Source organism: Stegostoma tigrinum, chromosome 2 (assembly GCF_030684315.1).
Source record: "Stegostoma tigrinum isolate sSteTig4 chromosome 2, sSteTig4.hap1, whole genome shotgun sequence".
In the NCBI taxonomy this organism is placed as follows: Eukaryota; Metazoa; Chordata; class Chondrichthyes; order Orectolobiformes; family Stegostomatidae; genus Stegostoma; species Stegostoma tigrinum.
The window spans coordinates 65575627-65597487 of NC_081355.1; the positions used below are offsets into that span (position 1 = coordinate 65575627).

A 21861-nucleotide genomic window follows, 5' to 3' on the forward strand; every position below is an offset into this window, starting at 1 on the left:
AACAAGGCTAAAATTATTTGTCAGGAGCTGAGTGGCTCAGGTGGACAAAAACTGTCAGACGCCTGTGTTGTACCTGTGCTGGAACAACTTGATGGGGCCGTACTGGAGCACATATCTTAGTATTTTTGTCAGAATGTTGTCATGGGCCATAGCCAGTGTCTTTAGCCTTTTCTTGATGTCATGTGGAGTGAATCCGATTAGTTGTAGATTGCCATCCATGATGCTGGGGACATCAGAGGTCACCAAGGAGAATTGTCTGCTCAGCTGTTTTGCCTAATGGTTGTTGCAAATGCTTCAGCTTCATCTTTTGCACTAATGTGTTGCTCTCCCACACCCCCATCCCCTCCCCACCCCCACACCATCAATGAAGAGTGTGACATTTGTGAAGCCTGCTCAGCCAGTGAGTTGTGTAATCGTCCACCACAATTCATGAATAGATGTGAGAGCACTGCAGATCCTAGACCTCATCCATTGTTTGTGGAATTGCTTAGTTCTGTCTATCGCTTATTGCTTATACTGTTTGGCAAGAAAGTTCTATCTGGAAGTTCCACCAAATTGACTCTCATTTTTTAGGTATTCTTGGTGCATGGCCTCCTGTACTCTTCATTGAACCAGGGGTTTGATTCCTGAATTGATAGTAATAGTAGAATGGAGAATATGCAAGCCAGAGGGTTGCAGATTCTTTTGAGTACAATTCTGCTGCTGCTGCTGATGCTGCTGATGGCCCACACTGCATCCAGATCTGTCTGAAGTCACTTGGCTTGGTAATTGTGTCATACAACACAATGGAGGTTCATGCTCAATGTGGAGATGAAGCATATTCTCCATCAAGGGATTGTGTAGTGGTCACTGTTACCAGTACTGTCATGGACAGACACATCTGCTTCAGGGAAATTGGTGAGGATGAGATCAAGCATGTTTTTCCTTTTTGGCTCTCACGCCACTTGCTGCAGTCAATCTAAAAGCATTGTCTTTTGTTCAAGCATCTGTGAAGTAGTTGTCAAAGTTATTTTCCTTTATTACTCAAAAAGTATGAAATATTGAACTTCCTGGTTTGATATCAGAGGAGCGCTTCCTCAATTCTTCTTTAAAATGTCATTGCAGGACAAATGTTGTCATCAGGCATTATATTAAATTTAGAACCCTCCTCTCCTGAAGTGCCAATCTTGTTTGACTTTGAAGCTTTAAAATGTAAATGCTGCCCAGCGGGAATGTTGCAGCCTTGAGCTAGTATGTGAATTCAGAAATCTTTAACACCTCCAGTGCCCCATTTCTTTCAAAAGAGCAGTGTGAAAATTTGGTCGAATATCTTGCAAATTAGTCACTGCATTTCAAAAGAATTTCATTGTATGAAACACACGCTAAGATGTTCTGATGTGATAATGTCCTGCAAAAGTGCAAGTATTATTATCTTCTTCATATTAAGTGTGGATGACTTATTAGCTGTGTGGTCACTCATTTTAGAATATTAACTGTCAGCAGGAATTGGATCAGATCAGCATTGCTAGTACCAAAAGTGCCAAGGCTGGACAGGACGTAGGCAGGGATCAGATTGATTTGTGAGTCTAGTTGTAATGCACTGAATACTTTTCAAAAGTAATTTAGTTGATTTAACCAAATTTATCCGGATTTCTTCCCTAGTTGAAAGTTCCAGTCTCAAATTTTGACACTGTTTTCATTGTGGAAAATAGCATGATATTATCATTTTTGAGATAACAAGGTGTAGAGCTGGATGAACCCAGCATTTCTTTCTTTCTGAAGAAGGGTCTAGACCTGAAGCGTCAGCTTTTGTGTTCCTCCGATGCTGCTTGGCCTGCTGTGTTCATCCACCTCTACGCCTTGTTATCTCAGATTCTCCAGCATCTGCAGTTCCTACTATCTCTGATGTTATCATTTTTGGCCTTTTTATGTTTTGCTCCAATTATAGAAGAAAACATCCAATATTAATAGAAAGTGCCTTTTGACTAGCTTTTTTGGCCACTGCATCTGGAAGAAGGCTAACCCTACAATGCTGGTGGTGATGTCTAAACTTCATCCAGACTATTTGCAGCTTTGGGATTCTATTTGACCCAAGATGTGGTTCAAAACGCAATTCCCCACAAAGCTCATCTGTGTCTATCTCTGTTAGCATCTCCTCCCTCACCTCAGCTACAACTGAAAATTTTGTCCATGCTTTGTTATCACCAGAACCCACTCATCCTGTTGAAACAAAGCATGGTTATAGACAAAAAAACTGCAGATGCTGGAATCCAAGGTAGTCAAACAGGAGGCTGAAAGAATGCAGCAGGCCAGGCAGCATCTGGAGGAAAGGAGAAGTCAATGTTTTGTGTATTACCCTTCTAATACCTGAAACATTGACTTAAAGGAAGTACTGCTGATGTGGAGATCTGAAATAAAAAAAAGCACTGGAGAAACTCAGCAGGCCTGGCAGCATCTGCAGGGACAGAAATAAAATTAATGCTTCAAGTCTAATATTATTTTTGTACCATTCCAATGCTCTAATGACTGCCTTCCCATCATCAACCCTTCACAAACTTTTGACTCGTCCAATACACTGCTACCCATGCCCTATCATTACTACTTCCCATTTATCCACCACTTTTGTGCTTTCTAACTAACTTCGGCTTTTAGCCCTGTGGCGATCCTAATTTAAAATGTTCCCCTTGTACTTATTCCCTTGATAGTTTTATTTACCCCATCTCTGTAATATATCTTTCTGTCCTACAATCCTTTGACATGCTTCATTCACCTGACCCCACTGTTGTTCAGCCTCTTCCCCACCTCCTCTATCCCACCTTCCCACCACTAGTATCAATTTCTTCACCTGCCAGGACTCCGTTTTTCTCGCTAAACTCCTTTATCCTACTGGCATCCTCTTCTCCTTTAAGACATTTAAAAAGAAATACACTTTGGCCAAGCTTATGAATGGCATTGACTTGGTGGCTGTTTTCATCAGATTATGGCTTTGTAAAGTAAAGCTGCTTTCCAATATAAAGTGCACTGGTATAATAGAAGTTATTATGACATAACCGTGCTGTGCTGACTGTTTTTTGCAATGGGAAAACATTAATTTGTGGCATCAAATTTACTTCTGTGCTGGTATAGAGGAATAAACATATTTTCTAGCTGTAATGTTGAGCACCTCATACGATATGATGCAACTATTACAAGCTGTCAGTGTCAAAGAGGGTAGCAAGTGTTTAAGAATAATAACAACATACTAGAGAATGAAACAGTAATTCAAAATTCCTGTTGAAGTAGGAACTCTTGAAAATGGACAGTCTGTTAATCTAGTGTATAAAAATAATCCTTTATAGTCCAATCATAAATAATGCTCCTAAGATGTACTCATTGTGTTCTGGTGATTTTACTTATTAGGCTCACATTAGGTCACGTGTGTAGCTTACGAAGTTTATTCGTCGTAAAAGCAGGCTTGAGATCACAGGAGTGTGATGATTGGATATATGTGAAAACTTACGGCTCTAGGAATGTCATTGCAGTTGCTGAAACAGCAGTAACATTGTTATGGAGAGGGGCACAATCAATGAACTGGAATAAGTGGTGATCAATAATCAAGTGATTTGTAACAGCAAAGGATGGCAGTGTATTGTCCGTTGTGGAGTAGATCATAAAATAAAACTGGCAGAATGGATAACAGTGTCACTCTCCAAGGTAAACCAGAAGAGCTATGGCATTGCATAACTCATTTAGATTTATTTCTTGTGCAATGTTGAAGTGAACATGCTGTTGTTAGTTATTTGTTCGTTGGGTGTTAGAGGGTAGAAAATGATGTATTCCGACTTGAGATACAGTAAGCTAATGATAATGTAGCCTTTCATCCAGAAGAGCTCCTGGGGAGGTCAGTCATTCCGCATGATACTATTTATGTTTTGGTTTAGTGTCTATTGATTTGTGCTCATGCTGTGGATTTTCATTGTGTTCGCAGCATGTTTATTTCCTCATAATTTTGCTGTGATTGAATTATGGTTCAGAGGATTGCCTTATCTCGTAGTTGAACATAATGTATAAAGGATAGATTTTAAAGCAGTTTGTGCTTTATTTCATCCACTGCTTTCAACTAAAAATTAAATCAGCAAAGTTGCATGCCATATAGAAATAAGAAGTTGGTGTAATTGCTGCATGACAGGCATAATAACTTCTCTTGACATAGAAGAATGATTTCTACTGATTGTGATTGGGTTTGTCAGCATCCTAAATGGATGTAACATTTAGAATTGGAGTTGTGCTCAATACAATTTGTCAAGTGTATTGTCACCAGCTTAGATTTTAAATGGGAAGCAAGTGTTTTGTACTCATGCCTCCATGACTGCGAAGCGTAGATGTGGCATTTTAACATGACAATCGTATACATTTCCTGCATAAATCAGTCATTTTAAATGGAACTTGCACAATATTTCTGTAATTGAATAGTGATGGTTGTCAGCGTTATATATCTGACTTCGGTTCATGTATGGATCGCATTGTACTGCCAATAATAACTGGGAATGATCATTGATTTGATATTAATGTGCAGGAGACCACAGTGTCATTGAGTGTAAATGAGCTAATAAAATGACAGCAGTACCTACTGAATTAATGACATGAGAAATAAAGCTACTAAGAGCTGCCAAAAGTTTATGAAGTGTAGTTTAAATGATTTTGCTAAGTTTATCACTGCAGTTGGAGCTAAGAAGATTTAAATTATTGCGCATGTTTGCAACAGAGATACAGGATTATTCACTACTTGTTCAACTTTGATTTTGTTCCTCTCAGTTGATATCATTGAGATTTATGTTGATGCCTGGTTACTCCTTATCTAGATATTGCACTTTGTTCATACTACATAGCTTTTTGTTACTCGATGGGAAATTCTGTGCAGACTACATTTAGACAGCAGTTTTGGTAACTTCTTAAGGCCAATTCAGATTAACTGTAGGAGCTTGACATTTGGAATTCTCAGTACAGGGAAATGAAAAACAAGGTATAGTTCCAACTCCAGATTGCCATTCAATGATTCCAGTGTGATGTGAGTTTCTATCACAGAGAATCGCATTGAGTTGCAGCATTGATCCAACTTATATCTGCTGGTGGTTAAACTCTATACCTCCTTCCATCCTGAATCAGCAAAACTTCCCATTCTTTCCTCCCTCATACACTTAACTAACTTAATTATTAGCATGTTTCTATGATGTCAACTGAGATTAAGTTTTTTGATTTTAGAAGTAAAGGAGGATCTCCATTTATCTTGACTGTATTTAACTCCTGTGAAGAACCCAGATTGTTATTTTTCTAACGTTGCTGTATGCCTTCAATGAATGTACGATTTGTAGTTGAGTTGAACACAACTCTGAGGCAGTATATGCGTCATGACTTTTATTTTCAAAAAACAAAGGGGCAGTTCTGAACTTTGTTTCAGAGAATGAAGCTGGGCATGTGGAAAGGATATCTGTGAGAGAGCATTTTGGTGTTAATGATCAAATTCATTAGAATTAGTATAATTATGTGAAAGAGAACACCTTTTGACCAAGAGTACTGTTAAAGGATAAATTTATTAAAGTGAGATAGTATTTATCAATACCGTTTGTGTAAGAGATTGGGACTTCTGCTGGAAATGTACAAGAGTCAAAAGCAGTCGTGTGTGGACATAAGCCTCATAAATAAGAGTAGGCAATTCAGCCCCTCGAGCCTGCTCCACTATTTGATATGATTATGGCTGATCTCCTCTTGGCCTCAGCACCACTTTCCTGCCTCCTGTCCAAAACCCTTCAACCCATTTCTAATTAAAAATCTGTCTGTCTCCTCCTTTTAATTTACTTAACATCCCAGCATCCAACGCACGCTGGGCTAGTGAATTCCACAGATTCACAACCTTTTCAGAGACGTGATTTATCCTCACTTCTGTTTTAAGTCTGCTGCGTCACATCTTATAACTATGACCTCTCATGATAGATTGACCCATATGAGTAAACATCCTTTCCATGTCTACTTTGTCAATCTTCGTTAGCACCACATATACTACTATCAGATGAAACATCTCCTTTAGAAGATATGAATCCGTCTGTTCCTATCTATCTATCTTATCTGAATGAGAGATGACAGACATACAGATTGACAGCCACCCACTAATGTATACTTGAAACTATATTGCAAAGATTGAGGATAATTAAACTACAAATGATCTGACAGCGTACTGCATAGTACAGACAGAACAACCTTTGAAAGTGTGAAGAGTACGCTTCCAGTACAGAAACCAATACTATATTACTGTACCTTTTTCACTATCAATAATTCTCACGTCTGCACAGAAATGCACCCTTCCGTCTCAACATTCTACAGAATATTGAGTCTCAACCAGCTCAGATGCCACATACCAGCGATCAGCGCGACTTTATTCAATAAGAGGATAACTTCATAGGTCTCAGAAGAATGTTCACAGAAGCATGAGAATAAAAAGTACATTGCTTAACATTAATTATCTTGGTAAATGACAACATCTCACTACGGACAGATCAGAAAGCACCTATGATTTTCCAGGTTCAGAAGAATTGTTTAATTGTCTTCCAACCAGAGAAGAATCTTTAAAATCTGCTAATTGTATATCGTTGACATCCTGACCACAAGATTTAGTGGTAGACTTTTTGATATTGCCAATTTAGTTAGAATGAACAGCACTAAAATACTCATTCAGCTTTATTATCTATGATTGAATCTGATACAATGATGAGATCCACAGGGAATACATGTGAGAATAGAAGGATCACATGCTTAGATAACAAAGTGTGGAGCTGGATGAACACAGCAGGCCAAGCAGGATCTTAGGAGCACAAAAGCTGTTGTTTCGGGCCTGGACCTTTCATCAGAAAAGGGCCTAGGCCCGAAACGTCAGCTTTTGTGCTCCTAAGATGCTGCTTGGCCTGCTGTGTTCATCCAGCTCCACACCTTGTTATCTCAGATTCTCCAGCATCTTCAGTTCCCATTATCTCAGGATCACGTGCGTACTCCTCTTTACAATGATGGGAAAAAATTCTTTTGGAAATGTCACTCCCTTCCTTCTCTGCTGTGATTTTGAGAAACTAACAAGTCTCCTGGAACACAAATGTTCAACAATGACATTAATATCAGAGGATTTCGTCAGTGAAGATTGTGCGGGATTTGAAGATCAATCAGGGTTTCAAAGAACTGAACCTGAATATTTCATCCTTAATTGGATTGCAAGTCTACTGCCTCAGTCATCAGTCAGGAATGTGGAGAGATGGAGCACTGGTAGGCCTACTACATATTTGAAATAATTTAATCCATAGAATCCCAACATTGTGGAAGCAGACCAATCAGCCCATTGAGTCCACACCAACCCTCCAAAGAGCACCTCACTCTGACCCATCCCCTAACCCTGCACTTCCCACCCTAGACACAACAGACAATTTAGCATAGCAAATCCACCTAACCTGCCCATCTTTTGTTGGAGGAAACTGGAGCACTCAGAGGAAACCCATGCAGACATAGGGAGAATGTGCAAACTCCACACAGACAGTCATCCAAGGCCGGGATCAAACCTGGGTCCCTGGTCCTGTGAGGCAGTAGTGCAAACCACTGTGCTACAGTGCCATTGTATAAAAATTCTAGTAACCAAGAAGAAAGCTTGGAAGGAGATGATGTACAAGGGATCACAGGCTAAGGTATCTAATCAGGATACAGATAATTTTTCCTGCAAGGAATGACCAGTGTTTAAGAGATAGTAGGAACTGCCGATGCTGGAGTCTGAGAAAACAAGGCGTAGAGCTGGATGAACACAGCAGGGCAGGCAACATCAGAGGAGCAGGAAAGCTGATGTTTTAGGCCTAGACCCTTCTTCAGAAATGGGGGAGGGGAAGGGGGCTCTGAAATAAAGAGAGAGAGGGGGAGGCGATGATAGAAAGTGGATAGAGGAGCAGATAGGTGGAGAGAAGGCAGACAGGTCAAGGAGGTGGGAATGACGTCAATAAAGGTGAGTGTAGGTAGGGAGTTGGGATGGAAGTTGGTCAGTGAGGAGGGTGGGATGGGTAGGTGGGATGGAAGGCAGACAGGCCAAAGGTGGGGATGAGGCTAGTACGTAGGAAGTGGGGATGGGTGTTGGTCAGTGAGGTGGGAGGAGCGGATAGTTTGGAGAAATGATGGGACAGGTCAAGGTGGTGGGGACAAGCTGGGCTCGTCTTAGGACGAGGTGGGGGCTGGGGAGATTTTGAAGCTTGTAAAGTTCCACATTTAAACCAGTGGGCTGCAGGGTTCTCAAGCCGAATATGAGCTTCTGTTCCTCCAGTCTTTGGGTGGCATCGTTGTGGGACTTGAGGAGGCTCAGGATGGACATGTCTTCCAAGGATTGGGAGAGGGAATTGAAACGGTTCGTGACTGGGAGGTGTTGTTGTTTGTCACGAACCGAGCGTAGGTGCTCCCCAAAGTGGTCTGCAAGCCTCCGCTTGGTTTCCCCAATGTAGAGGAGACCACATCAGGAACAGCGGATACAGTATACCACATTAGTGGATGTGCAGGTAAACGTCTGTTTTCCCTTCGTTTTTCAAGGACCGCAATTTCCCCTCCATAGTGGTCGACAAAACCTCAACCGCATCTCTCGCGTTTCCCGCACTTCAGCCCTCACACCCCCTCCGCACTCTCCACCACTTCCGCCACCTACAAACTGACCCCACTGCTAAGCATATATTTCCCTCCTCACCCTTATCTGCCTTCCAGAGGGACTGCTCTCTCAGTGTCTCCTTCGTCTGCTCCTCACTCCCCACTAGCCCCACCACCCCCAGCACTTTTCCCTGCAACCGCAGGATGTGTTACACCTGCTCCCATGCCTCCCTGCTCTCCCCCATTCCAGGCCCCAGGAAAACCTTTCACATTAAAGAGATATTCACCTGCACATCTGCTAATAATCATAGAATCTCGACAGTGTGGAAACAGGTCCTTCGGCCCAATGCATCCATACCAACCCTCAAAGCATCCCTGCTAGACGCACCCTCCTATAGCCCACCTAATCTACACTTTCCTGAACACTATGGGCAATTTAGCATGGCGATTCCATCTAGCCTGCACATCTTTTGGACTGTGAGAGGAAACCAAAGCACCCAGAGGCAACCCATGCAGACAGAGGGGGAATGTGCAGTGTTCACACAGACAGTCGCCTGAGGGTGGAATCAAACCCTGGTCTCTGGCACTGTGAGGTAGCACTGCTAACCACTGAGCCACTGTGCCACCCATAATGTGTCAGCCTTACTGCTTATGTGGTATCTTGTATCCGTTGTTCCCAATGTGGCCTCCTCTACATTGGGGAAACCAAATGGAGACTTAGAGACTGCTTTGTGGAGCACCTATGCATGGTTCGTGACAAATGACAACACCTCCCAATCTCAAGCCACTTCAACTCCCCCTCCCACTCCTTGGATGCCATGTCCATCCTGGGCTTTCTCCAGTCCCATAATGCGATGCCACCAAAGGCTGGTGGAACAGCACCTCATATTCCACTTGGGAACCCTGCAGTCTCAATGTGGACTTTACAAGCTTCAACATCTCCCCACCACCGATTTCATCCCAAGACCAGCCCAGCTCGTCCCCGCCTCCTTGACCTGTCCATCTTTTCTCCCTCCAAACCGCTCCTCCCACTTCACTGACCAACCCCGACCCCCACTTCCTACCTACTAGGTTCATCCCTGCCTCCTTGATCTGTCCATCTTCCCTCCCTTCGCTCTAACCGACCAACACCATCCCAAACTCCCTGCCTACAACTCACTTTTACTGGTGTCATTCCCGCCTCCTTGACCTGTCCGTCTTTTCTCCACCTATCTGCTCCTCTATCCACCTTCTAGCATCATCTCCCCCTTTCTATTTATTTCAGAGCCCCCTTCTCCTCCCCCATTTCTGGAGAAGGGTCCAGACCCAAAACGTCAGCTTTCCTGCTTTTCTGATGCTCCCTGCCCTGCTGTGATCTTCCAGCTCTACACCTTGTTAAACCAGTGTCTAACCTGTTTTCCATGTGGTCTGCAGTCTCCAGGACAGCTTCAGTGATTAATCTTGGTGTTAATTGTATGCAACTAATGCAGCAATATGTACTTACCCTTAAACTAAGATTGATACCTCACAAGGGAACATTGTGTATCTCTAATACTTTATAACTAGTTATTAGTAATAGAGGGGAGATGATGGCCTAGTGGTATTATCGCTAGACTATTATTCCTGGGGACTTGGATTTGAATCCTGCCATAGCAGACAGTGAAATTTGGATTTAATAAATATCTAGAATTAGGAGTTTAACAATGATCATGAAGTCACTGTTGATTATCAAGAAAAATCCATCTTGTTCACTAACATCCTTTAAGGAAGGCAACTTCCCTTCCCTACCTGGTCTACCGATCAAGACCCCTCAGACAGTATCTGATTTTAAAAGAATCTTTTGTACAACTGAATGTAAATTCACTCAGAAGGGAATGTAAATTCACTTAGACCTCTTCGTGTGTCTAGGCCCTACCCATCAGCCTTCCTGCTCCTCTGATGCTGCTTGGCCTGCTGTATTCATCCAGCTCTGCACCTTGTTATCTCACTATTGAGTTCACACTCTACTTAACTACAATGCTCCAATTTCATATAGCTTGTCCAGCTATTGAACCCAAAGTCTCCTACTAAGCTGGACACATATAGCTCTCTGACGAAGGGTCTAGGCCCGAAACGTCGGCTTTTGTGCTCCTGAGATGCTGCTTGACCTGCTGTGTTCATCCGGCTCCACACTTTGTTATCTCACATATATAACTGTGGCTGCACGACAGCCTAGGGGGTACACTGCAACCTCCCTTTCCAGGGTAAACAGGAAGCTGCCCAATTTGTCAACGAAGTGTATTGTGACAGGTGCCCTTGCATAACAATTCTAAAGGGAGCATTGTCTGGAATATGGGTGGCAAAATCTAAGAATACAGAAAACAGAGGAATGATTCTGTTGTAAAATTTTGCAGCTTCCTGTCTGAACTTCTGTCTAGTTCCTAAGATCTGGGCTAAAATTGGCCAGGAGCTTGCCAGGAATAACTAATTTGAATCAATAACAAAATATCCCACGAGATCACTTCTAATACCATTGGTGCCCAATTCAAAACATTTACCTGGTTTATATCAAGCTTCCAGTCAATAAATTAAATGGCAATGAAAGACCTACTAGATTCAGTGACATCCATACCCAGTGTATAACATTTTAAGACACAATTGAATAACAAGGTATACCAACAGAATGTCATTACTATTTGTATTTTTCATTAAATGGTTCTCAATGTAAGCAAGGAGAAATCCAGAGAGATCAAGTAATGCAATCGGGGACACAAGCATGTAATAAAATCCAAATTGAAGACAAGCTAATCTGCAGCTCATGAAAGAATCTGGAGTGCGCAGTCAATTTTAAAAAGCAATGTTACATGAATAACATTCCACTGGAAGGGCAGAACTGAAAGGTATTGGCCTTCTGCCACTGATGCCAGAATTCATTCAGTTAGGTGGGCCAGATGGAATACTAGAATCTAGTGGTTTATTCACTAATTTTTTTTATAACTTACAGAAACACACATTACATACCACGCACCCAAACTAAAAAGTAGCCTCTTTTTCAGTCCGCTTCTTTCAGTGCAGATAAGTGTCTAATTAATCTCCCCCTTGTTTGTCCTTTGAGGTGAAGATTACTATGTTAAATATTTGTTGTGTTTGGCACAGTTCCAGTGGTACATAGATTACTTTGAAAACAGATCAGAGCCTGAAAGATTATTCTACAAATTGGACAGGATGCCAGTGATGCTTAAGTTTTGGACGAGCTGCTGATTCAGGATTTTTACTGTTTGCATTCTGTCTGTGCCTTAGATATATCAAGCTTAATGAGCAGGCCACTTTTTGTTTGTGATAATGGGAACTGCAGATGCTGGAGAATCCAAGATAATGAAATGTGAGGCTGGATGAACACAGCAGGCCCAGCAGCATCTCAGGAGCACAAAAGCTGACGTTTCGGGCCTAGACCCTTCATCAGAGAGGGGGATGGGGTGAGGGTTCTGGAATAAATAGGGAGAGAGGGGGAGGCGGACCGAAGATGGAGCGAAAAGAAGATAGGTGGAGAGGAGAGTATAGGTGGGGAGGTAGGGAGGGGATAGGTCAGTCCAGGGAAGACGGACAGGTCAAGCACGTGGGATGAGGTTAGTAGGTAGGGGATGGAGGTGCGGCTTGGAGTGGGAGGAAGGGATGGGTGAGAGGAAGAACAGGTTAGGGAGGCAGAGACAGGTTGGGCTGGTTTTGGGATGCAGTGGGTGGAGGGGACAAACTGGGCTGGTTTTGGGATGCGGTGGGGGAAGGGGAGATTTTGAAGCTGGTGAAGTCCACATTAATACCATTAGGCTGCAGGGTTCCCAAGCGGAATATGAGTTGCTGTTCCTGCAAGCTTCGGGTGGCATCATTGTGGCACTGCCGGAGGCCCGTGATGGACATGTCATCTAAAGAATGGGAGGGGGAGTGGAAATGGTTTACGACTGGGAGGTGCAGTTGTTTATTGCGAACCGAGCGGAGGTGTTCTGCAAAGCGGTGGGGATGGAAAAATATCTTGGGTGGTGGAGTCAGATTGTAGATGGCGGAAGTGTCGGAGGATGATGCGTTGTATCTGGAGGTTGGTGGGGTGGTGTGTGAGAATGAGGGGGATCCTCTTTGGGCGGTTGTGGCGGGGGCGGGGTGTGAGGGATGTGTTGCGGGAAATGCGGGAGACGTGGTCAAGGGCGTTCTCGAACACTGTGGGGGGAAAGTTGCGGTCCTTGAAGAACTTGGACATCTGGGATGTACGGGAGTGGAATGCCTCATCGTGGGAGCAGATGCGGTGGAGACGGAGGAATTGGGAATAGGGGATGGAATTTTTGCAGGAGGGTGGGTGGGAGGAGGTGTATTCTAGGTAGCTGTGGGAGTCGGTGGGCTTGAAATGGACATCAGTTACAAGCTGGTTGCCTGGGATGGAGACTGAGAGATCCAGGAAGGTGAGGGATGTGCTGGAGATGGCCCAGGTGAACTGAAGGTTGGGGTGGAAGGTGTTGGTGAAGTGGATGAACTGTTCGAGCTCCTCTGGGGAGCAAGAGGCGGCGCCGATACAGTCATCAATGTAATGGAGGAAGAGGTGGGGTTTGGGGCCTGTGTAGGTGCGGAAGAGGGACTGTTCCACGTAACCTACAAAGGGGCAGGCATAGCTGGGGCCCATGCGGGTGCCCATGGCCACCCCTTTCGTCTGCGATTTCTCCCACTTCCTACAGACTCCCCACCCCTGTCTGCTTTCCGGAGAGACCACTCTCTCCGTGACTCCCTTGTTCGCTCCACACTGCCCTCCAACCCCACCATACCCGGCACCTTCCCATGCAACCGCAGGAAATGCTACACTTGCCCCCACGCCTCCTCCCTCACCCCTATCCCAGGCCCCAAGATGACTTTCCACATTAAGCAGAGGTTCACCTGCACATCTGCCAATGTGGTATACTGCATCCACTGTACCTGGTGTGGCTGCCTCTACATTGGGGAAACCAAGCAGAGGCTTGGGGACCGCTTTGCAGAACACCTCCGCTCGGTTCGCAATAAAAACTGCACCTCCCAGCCACAAACCATTTCCCCTCCCCCTCCCATTCTTTTGATGACATGTCCATCATGGGCCTCTGGCAGTGCCACAATGATGCCACCCGAAGCTTGCAGGAACAGCAACTCATATTCCGCTTGGGAACCCTGCAGCCCAATGGTATCAATGTGGACTTCACCAGCTTCAAAATCTCCCCTTCCCCCACCGCATCCCAAAACCAGCCCAGTTCGTACCCTCCCCCCACTGCACCACACAACCAGCCCAGCTCTTCCCCTCCACCCACTGCATCCCAAAACCAGTCCAACCTGTCTCTGCCTCCCTAACCTGTTCTTCCTCTCACCCATCCCTTCCTCCCACTCCAAGCCGCACCTCCATCTCCTACCTACTAACCTCATCCCACCTCCTTGACCTGTCCGTCTTCCCTGGACTGACCTCTCCCCTCCCTACCTCCCCACCTATACTCTCCTCTCCACCTATCTTCTTTTCTCTCCATCTTCGGTCCGCCTCCCCCTCTCTCCCTATTTATTCCAGAACCCTCACCCCATCCCCCTCTCTGATGAGGGGTCTAGGCCTGAAACATCAGCTTTTGTGCTCCTGAGATGCTGCTTGGCCTGCTGTGTTCATCCAGCCTCACATTTCATCACTTTTTGTTTGTTTTGTGGCAGATTCAGCAATCCTTTTCAAGTTTCTCCTAAAGCTTGAAATCTCCATCAAGACTTTTATGTGAAACCATGTAAGACTTCCTTTGACAATCTTGAGTGTGCATTCTAGACTCAACCAAAGATTGACTTTGTAAAGTAAGTGGCTACACCACCAGACCAACACAGTTGTGATTGTCTCAGTGTGATGTGGTTGCTTGGCCAACAGGAGTGTTTGACCCCGGACAGGAGGTGCTGTTCTGAACATTTGAATCTTCGCTTCTTCTGAAGAGTAGGTTATAGAGCTGGCAGAGTCAGCTAGCTTAGTTGGCTGGATGTCTGGTTTTGTGATGCAGAGATACCAACAGCGAGATTTGGTTCTCACACCAGCTGAGGTCACCATGAATGTCACATTTTCTTGACCTTGTCTGAGGTGTGGTGACTCTCAGGTTAAACTCATCAACAATGTTCCCTATTTCTCATGAGAGAGCAGCTCTCTGATCATTGGGAACTTTGATTATTACTACTACTACCACTGCTACAACAAAGAGCTTACAGGGGAGCACTGTGACTGTGCACTGCCAGTGGGGAGATATGATCATATGATCCATGGAACTGGTCTGTACATCACACCAGTTATGTATTGCAGATTTCCTTTCCTCAGTGATACTATTCACGTTATGAAGAAGTGTCATACTGGACTTGAAACATTTATCCTGTTCCTGTCTCCTCAGATGCTGCCAGATATGCATTCGCCATTCTCTGCGTTTGTTCCAAATTGAAGATGTTGGTAAGTGAGGTGTTTATTCTTTTGGAGACATTACTGTGGACTTGAGTTCTTTCTTTAAAATCTGGTACACTGCACATTGTGAGAGTCAACATTAGCAGTTAGGACCCAAAGCTTGAAAACCGTGTAGAGAACTGCTTCTCAGTTGCTTGTACATTACACCAAAGAAAGCATGTACAAAATATTGGGGTTGACTTGTCATGTGACCTCACCTCTACAACTGGATGTAGTTCAAACATGATTTTGCTTCAAGCTAGAGTAATTCAGAACAAGTAGTCACGATCCGCAAGGAGGCTGGGCTGAATGTCCTACTCCTCTTATTTTCTAAGTTTATATTCCTCCCAGTGCTTTGCATTTACAAAACAAAGGAAGTTGAACTGTTTGCTTCTGTAAGAAAATATGCACAGTCAAATCAAACAAAAGAATCTTCTAACCAAGATTGTACCTGAACTGACACTCACTCTCTCTTATGCAATGTTTCATGCAAGCAGGTTTACAAATTATCTTATCTTCGACTCAGCTCTTTTTAGTTCTGCAACCCATGTGAATTATTAACTTGTTTCTTGAGTTTTAAGGCTCTTTCTCCAAAATCTGATTCTGTTACAAGGTTAGAGATAGATCATTCATTATTCAGTTTTCTCACTAGCCACTTTGAACTTGTAAGATAAATAGACATTAACCATCAAATGCAATAAGTCAAAGCATGTCGAGGTTACTTTACATCAGAGTTGCTTATCAGTTTCTCAATCAAGTCTCCTCGTTTTTTCTACAGTTAAAACTTTATTTCATCGTACTAAAAGTTATATTCAAAAATAGATAAAACATTTAAACTAGGAGATTGCAAGAACTGCAGATGCTGGAGTCAGGAACACAGCAGGCCAGACAGCACCAGAGAAGCAGGAAAGTTGACGCTCTGCGTCTGGACCCTTCTTCAGAAATGAAAATACCAAACTAGATTTTTGCAGCAGTACGGTGAGTTGAAGTGGGTGGGAACAAATTTGGCAGATTAAGTATTATATGTAAAAGTATTATTGTTGTCATTGGCACAAATAATAGAAATATGTAATATATTAAATGGAGATACTGCATAATCTTGTGGTATAGTATTTGAATGTTCTTGTACATGAATCACAAAGTTTACTTGCAGACATAGCAAGTAATTATAAAGGCAAATCAGGAGTTATCATCCCCCCACAAGGGTACAGAACAAGGCAGTAAGTCTTACCACAACTTGCAGTGCTTTGGTGAGGTCACATCTAGAGTACAATTTACAAATTTGGTCTCCTTAAAGGCCAGTATTCTTGCACCAAGCAATTCAGATCAGATTCACTGAGCTGTTTCCTATGATGAGAGATTTTTCCTATGAGGAAAGGATGAGCCGATTGGGCTTATAATTGATCATTTGGAAGACAAAATAGATCAAGATGGTGAAACAAACAATGTTGAGGGCACCTTAACCAGCTCCTTTCATCACACCAGCAAGGTGAGCAAAGTGGTTCTGAAAAGAGCTGCTCAGTTGATAAGAAGGGTGCTTAGTTCTACTTCTGCTTCGTTCTAGTGAAAATTCAACCTTACAGTTTGAGCTGCCTGATTGCAGTTTTGAGGCTTCACTGAATCCGTACCTGCTATCATGCAACTTGACAATCACCAGAAGATTTATGTTTAGTGGGTGATGGATAACAAATAATAAAAAAGGACAGACGTCAATTGGTCTACTAGAGGAAGAATTGCACATCATCAGCCTTGTTCTTTAAAGCTGAGCTATATTAATTTTCTGGTAAGAATCGTGTAGGCAGCTGGAGATAGATCTGAATATAGTGAGTTACCACAACATCATCTATGTCTTGCTGGGTTCTTCACATTCTACAACATTATGCTGGACCGTGAGAGTCTTTCATGGACCAGAGGGTGCTTGATCAGGAGAGGCCACTGCCCAGAGAGGTAGAACCTATGGAATTCATGGAATATAGACATCCCTCCCCCCGGTACAATGCCACTTTGAGGTCTAAAGTGGCCTAAGAGCAAAAAATGTTATTCTCAACCTTTCCTATCATTGTCTTTATCAGGATGAGATGGGAATATGGTGGACACCTCCTCCCCCTCCTCTGCCCTGCCCTCCTAAAGTATAGGCCTTCATTTCTCCTCAGGTTACTCCCAAGGGGGTAAATATCAAAATTCTCCTCCAACACCTGGGACCAAATTGAGCATCCGGTCTAGGTTCTTACGGTAATGATCTACAAGAACAAGGTAACTTTCTTTTCAAAAGAACCATGGTGATCAGAATTAGCTGGCAAGAATCCACTACATTATGTGGCTTGTGGAATGTCACAAAACATTCTAGATAGGCCATGAAAGGCACCAGTCTTCACCAAATCATAAAATACTGGAGTCAAATCCTTCCAACTAATATCGTTTGACCTGTTTCAGCAGGCTCTCCTTCTCTAGGAGAGGGAGGCAGTTTCAATCAAGTCAATACTTTAGTTGATAAGCCGGAAAAACCTAATTTGTTGGAATCTTGTAATTAAAAATGACTGTACCTTGTAACAGATGCATAAACGTTCTCAAAGCAAATTGAAAGAAAAATAAGCCATTCTGAATTCCAAGATCATTACCTACGTACATTGTCCTCGTGTTGAAAAGCTTTGGAATCTATCTTCATGCATTATTTTGTAATTGGACCCAATCCTTTGTGTGGATCTGTTTGTACGATGAAGAAAATCAATAGGTCAGTTATTGAAGCTAAATAGTAAGTGCATTTGTATATTGGATTATCAACTGTTGGCACTTTCTATGGAAAAAGGAATTACCTGATTTTTTTTTGCTTTCCACAGCAAAAATGGATTATTGTGTTTACTTGACATTGGTGCTTCTTCATTAATGTTATTGGCAATATTAACGTGTTGTTGTTTTTCTACCGCTGGTGTTTTTGTTCTGCGATAATCACAAGATTCCCTACTACTCTGCTATAATTCCAGGGTTTTCCTGTTCAACATGCAAACTCAATGGATTAATCTTTGGGCCCCACTAAGGGTGGAAACAGAGACAGACAAGACCTCCAAATATCACCCTGTTTGGTGTGCCAGTTTCTTGAACTCCTCTATGGGAGAACTATTTTTGTTGAGGGGAGTTCAAGTTCAGTAGGAAGACCTGTCTCTGCCAGGCAGGTAGACACTTAGATTTAAGACCTTGTGACACTCACATTTAAAAGAAGACGGACTGAGATTTTCCATTGGGCTCCTGGTTCCCTGACCCACTGGCTGGTGGGAGTGGGAGGAGGAGGAAGATTGTGTAACTGCCTGGAGATAGGCAACCCACCCCCAGCCGCCCCGGTGAGAAGGAGCTGCCAAGTTGAGGTTTCTGTTCAGTTATCTATCCCAAGTAGTAGCTGCTTTCCACCAGGCCAGAAACAGAACCAGTCTTGGTTTGTGGTTTTTTAAAACCACCACCCTGTCCCAATCCCCACTGAACCTAAAAGAAGCACTATCCGGATATTCCTGACCATCTACTGTTTATACACTGTGGAATGCAAATGTCTTGCTCTTGTAATGCCATAACTGATGGTTGCCAGGGTTAAAGGCTGAATGGAAAAACTTGAACAAAAACAAATCCAAAGCCTTCTTTAAATAGCTTGCAAAATAACTAGTAATGAAAACATAGCAATTTTTTTCAAGTTATCCATTAATCGTATAATTTGAAACATTTGACTGTGTCATGACAGCGATAGAAGGACAAGCTTTCTGTCTGCTACCACAGGTTGTATAATGAAAGACCTAACAACTACCACCAGCTTCCTGCCTCTGCTGGGGTTTGTATGTTAAGCAGAATCTCAAAAGCTTTTTGTTAGGTTGTACTAAGTTTTGTATTTGCTCACTGAGCAATTTCTGTTTATTTTTAAAAGTACTTGGCTGCCAGATGTTTAGTAGCTGCAGTTGTAATTTTCAAAATTAACTTTACAACGCAGGATTCTCTTTGATTTCTGGAAGTCCTCAAAAACGGCATTTCCCAAACTGGATTACATTCCTCATTAGGTTTGGAAGTAAAGGTTCTGAGGCTGCAACCTCCAAGGCATCAATGAGTGCCATGTAGATCTGACCAAATGTTAATTCCTGCATGGGTCCTTTTTAACCAATCTATTTCATTTAGTAGTGGCCATGGCCTTACTGATCATTTCTTTAAGGATTGATTCCTGCCCCAAAACTGCTAATGAAAAGGTAGGCTTTTAAGAATCATTGCCCCCCACCTCAAGTCCTCACCTCACCCGATTATCATAATTCCCCCCCAGCTCTCAGTACCACAGTTTTCCCTGTGGGTTCGTGACATTTTCCAGCTCTGGAAAGGACTAGAGTGGGAAAAATTCAGGATCCATTGCCCTCAAAGGAGATGAAAGGAGCATGCAGTGCAGCTTAAATTGCTTCAAAAATAGATTCCCCAACTTTCAAAAACAGAGAATTGCATCAACATTAAAATTTTGGAGGGAAGTTTTCAGGGTTGAAACATCTTCGTCAATTTGACTTCTAATTGATCTCGACCAAGTGAGTTACACTGCCACAGACTGCAGCCCTGCATGTAATTTATTAGGTCTCAAAAGACAAAGCAATAATTATGCGACCTGAATGCTTTCAGATTCATTCAAAGCTGCCACTAGGGACACTGGCAACATCATTTAATCATCTTAACTCATCAAGTAAATTGAGTAATACATTCATTAAGACAAAAACTTGTTACTGGCCATATAATGGAAAATGAGATGAAACGAAATGATGGTTCAAATTTTTTCCTGTGGCTTGATTCTGCAAATTCCTTTACATAATTGATGGCACAAAGTTGGCCTGAATACCCATGCACAGAATTGCATTTCCTCATTAATCAAGGAGGAACTTCACTCTATTTATATGCATGTCACCAATGTCCAGCATTATACAATCTTGCTGATGCATGCTGCTTCCCAGGCAACATTCCTTCACTTTTATTCAAAGACAATCAACCATGCCAAGATTACTTGATTATGATTGGAAGGGTGCTTCTAGGAGATGTAACTGCCCTTTTCATCCTGGCCTGTGACATCTGTGAGACACCATGGGGAGTAACAGAGTGCAGCAGGACACAGATACATGATGAAGTCTATGGAGCCAAAAGCATCATTTTCAAGAACACTCGAGGAATCTTGCAACTATGCTTAAGGTATTGGATTAGATCAGAGCAAGCCTACAATGTAGTGCAACATAGATCTTCAAAATCATTGTAAATGATAATTGTCTGCTGCTTATGTCATCCAACTTCACTGAAATGTAAAATTAGACGGGCTGTAGATCAGATGTCCAGATCTAACCACTTGTCTCTCATTGAGGGGTTTGCTTTGTTTGCAATTAGGGTTTGAAAATACTCAGTGAGTTCCCATTGTGCTAATGTGCATCAAGCGATAACCTACTATTTCATGAGCCTTTCTATGAATCATAGAAATGAAAGGAACAAGAGGGTGGTCTTATATCTCCTATACTTGTGAAAATCTTGAGCCCCGATGGGGTCTCTCGGTTCTGCAATCTGCCAATGAACACTCGCAATTGGTCTGGCTGGTTAAGGGTTAACTCTTTATTTCTTAATACGGCCAGGTACAGAGCATCCGGAAACCCAGAAGTTGAGCACTTCTGTATTCTTCGGAGGAGCTGCACACAACAGGTTAATACAAAGACATTTTTATACTTTTCTTAAAGCAGGTTACAAGGCATGATCGTATGGTATATTCAAAGAATTACCAATCAGTATATAATACTGCTTCATTGACAATTACTAAGTCCAATGATATTAACTGGTAAACAACTTATGTCACTACACTTAGATAATTTTTTATCTTACTACAGAGAGCCACTGCACCTGCACTTGAAGGTCAGTCAGAAGGTTACAGGTTAGAATTTCTGTATCTTATCAGGTTACTGCTGTATTCTGAAAGGCACATTGTCGACTGACCTTCCTTTACAGCGGTCTGAGGGTTAGTGATTTATGTTGCTCTAGCAGAATTAATAAAGTTCACAGCCTTGAAACTATTTTGTTGTGCTAACGTGCATCAAGAAGCCATTTTGTGCCTGTATCCAAGTTTCAGACTCTCACTTGCACAGTAAATTACCTTCTGTGGGCTGATTCAAAAGTGACCAAAGTACAACTAAAAGAGTGTTCTTTTTGAAAAGCTGGAAGATGGATGTGTTTTGCAGCTGGGGTTGGAGGAAGTGGCTGAAGATGATTTACTGAATGTCGTAGGATAGCAGGCAAAAATGAGAAGATGGGTTCAGAAGTGCAGAAAATTGGACTAGCAAAGTTGAAGGCTCCTTCAGCCATAGCGGTAGACAATTCTTGAAGAATAAAGGCTTATTTGAAGCTCTAGTAAAGAAGGTTTGGTAGTATTCAGGACATCAGAAGTGATAGAGTAAGGGGAATTGTGAGAATAGCAGAACCAGAATCAGGATACGAGGAGGAGTAACCAACATAACTAGGGAATCAGTCGAATTATAATGTGGTTTGTTCCTGAACAAGAAATTGCAAAGAGGAAGAGCCATAAATGGAATGAAAGCAAAATGGGGAAATGGGGAAACAAAAATCATATTCAATACACTAACCGGCATACCAGAAAAGACAATACACAGGCTGACATGAGTAGGACTGGAACAATGAATGTTCTAAGTAACCACATAAAAAAAGGAATAGCTAGAACCCATGATGAGATTAACTTTACGATTGGTAACCAAATGCAGATAGAGTAATTATTTTGCTGAGTGCCTCTCTGATCATAAGTGTTCATTTCATTCCCCTCTCTGTTCTTGCCTTCTTACGCTGATATTTAACCAAAA

General features: G+C 42.7%; 1 protein-coding gene across 5 annotated transcripts in view; it reads left to right on the top strand.

Annotated features, from left to right (window-relative positions):
- LOC125463177 (zinc finger protein 385D-like) overlaps positions 1 to 21861 on the top strand; it is an 850093-nt gene that overhangs the window by 35956 nt on the left and 792276 nt on the right. For 2 of the 5 annotated variants that reach the window (XM_059654442.1, XM_048554065.2), the window contains exons 1-2: positions 3520 to 3672; positions 14970 to 15025. The gene's annotated coding sequence lies outside the window, so the exon portion shown is untranslated. Of the gene's footprint in view, positions 1 to 3519; positions 3673 to 14969; positions 15026 to 19999; positions 20204 to 20631; positions 20699 to 21861 lie in introns of those variants that run through there. The other 3 variants (XM_059654448.1, XM_059654439.1, XM_059654449.1) reach the window with 3 other exon arrangements.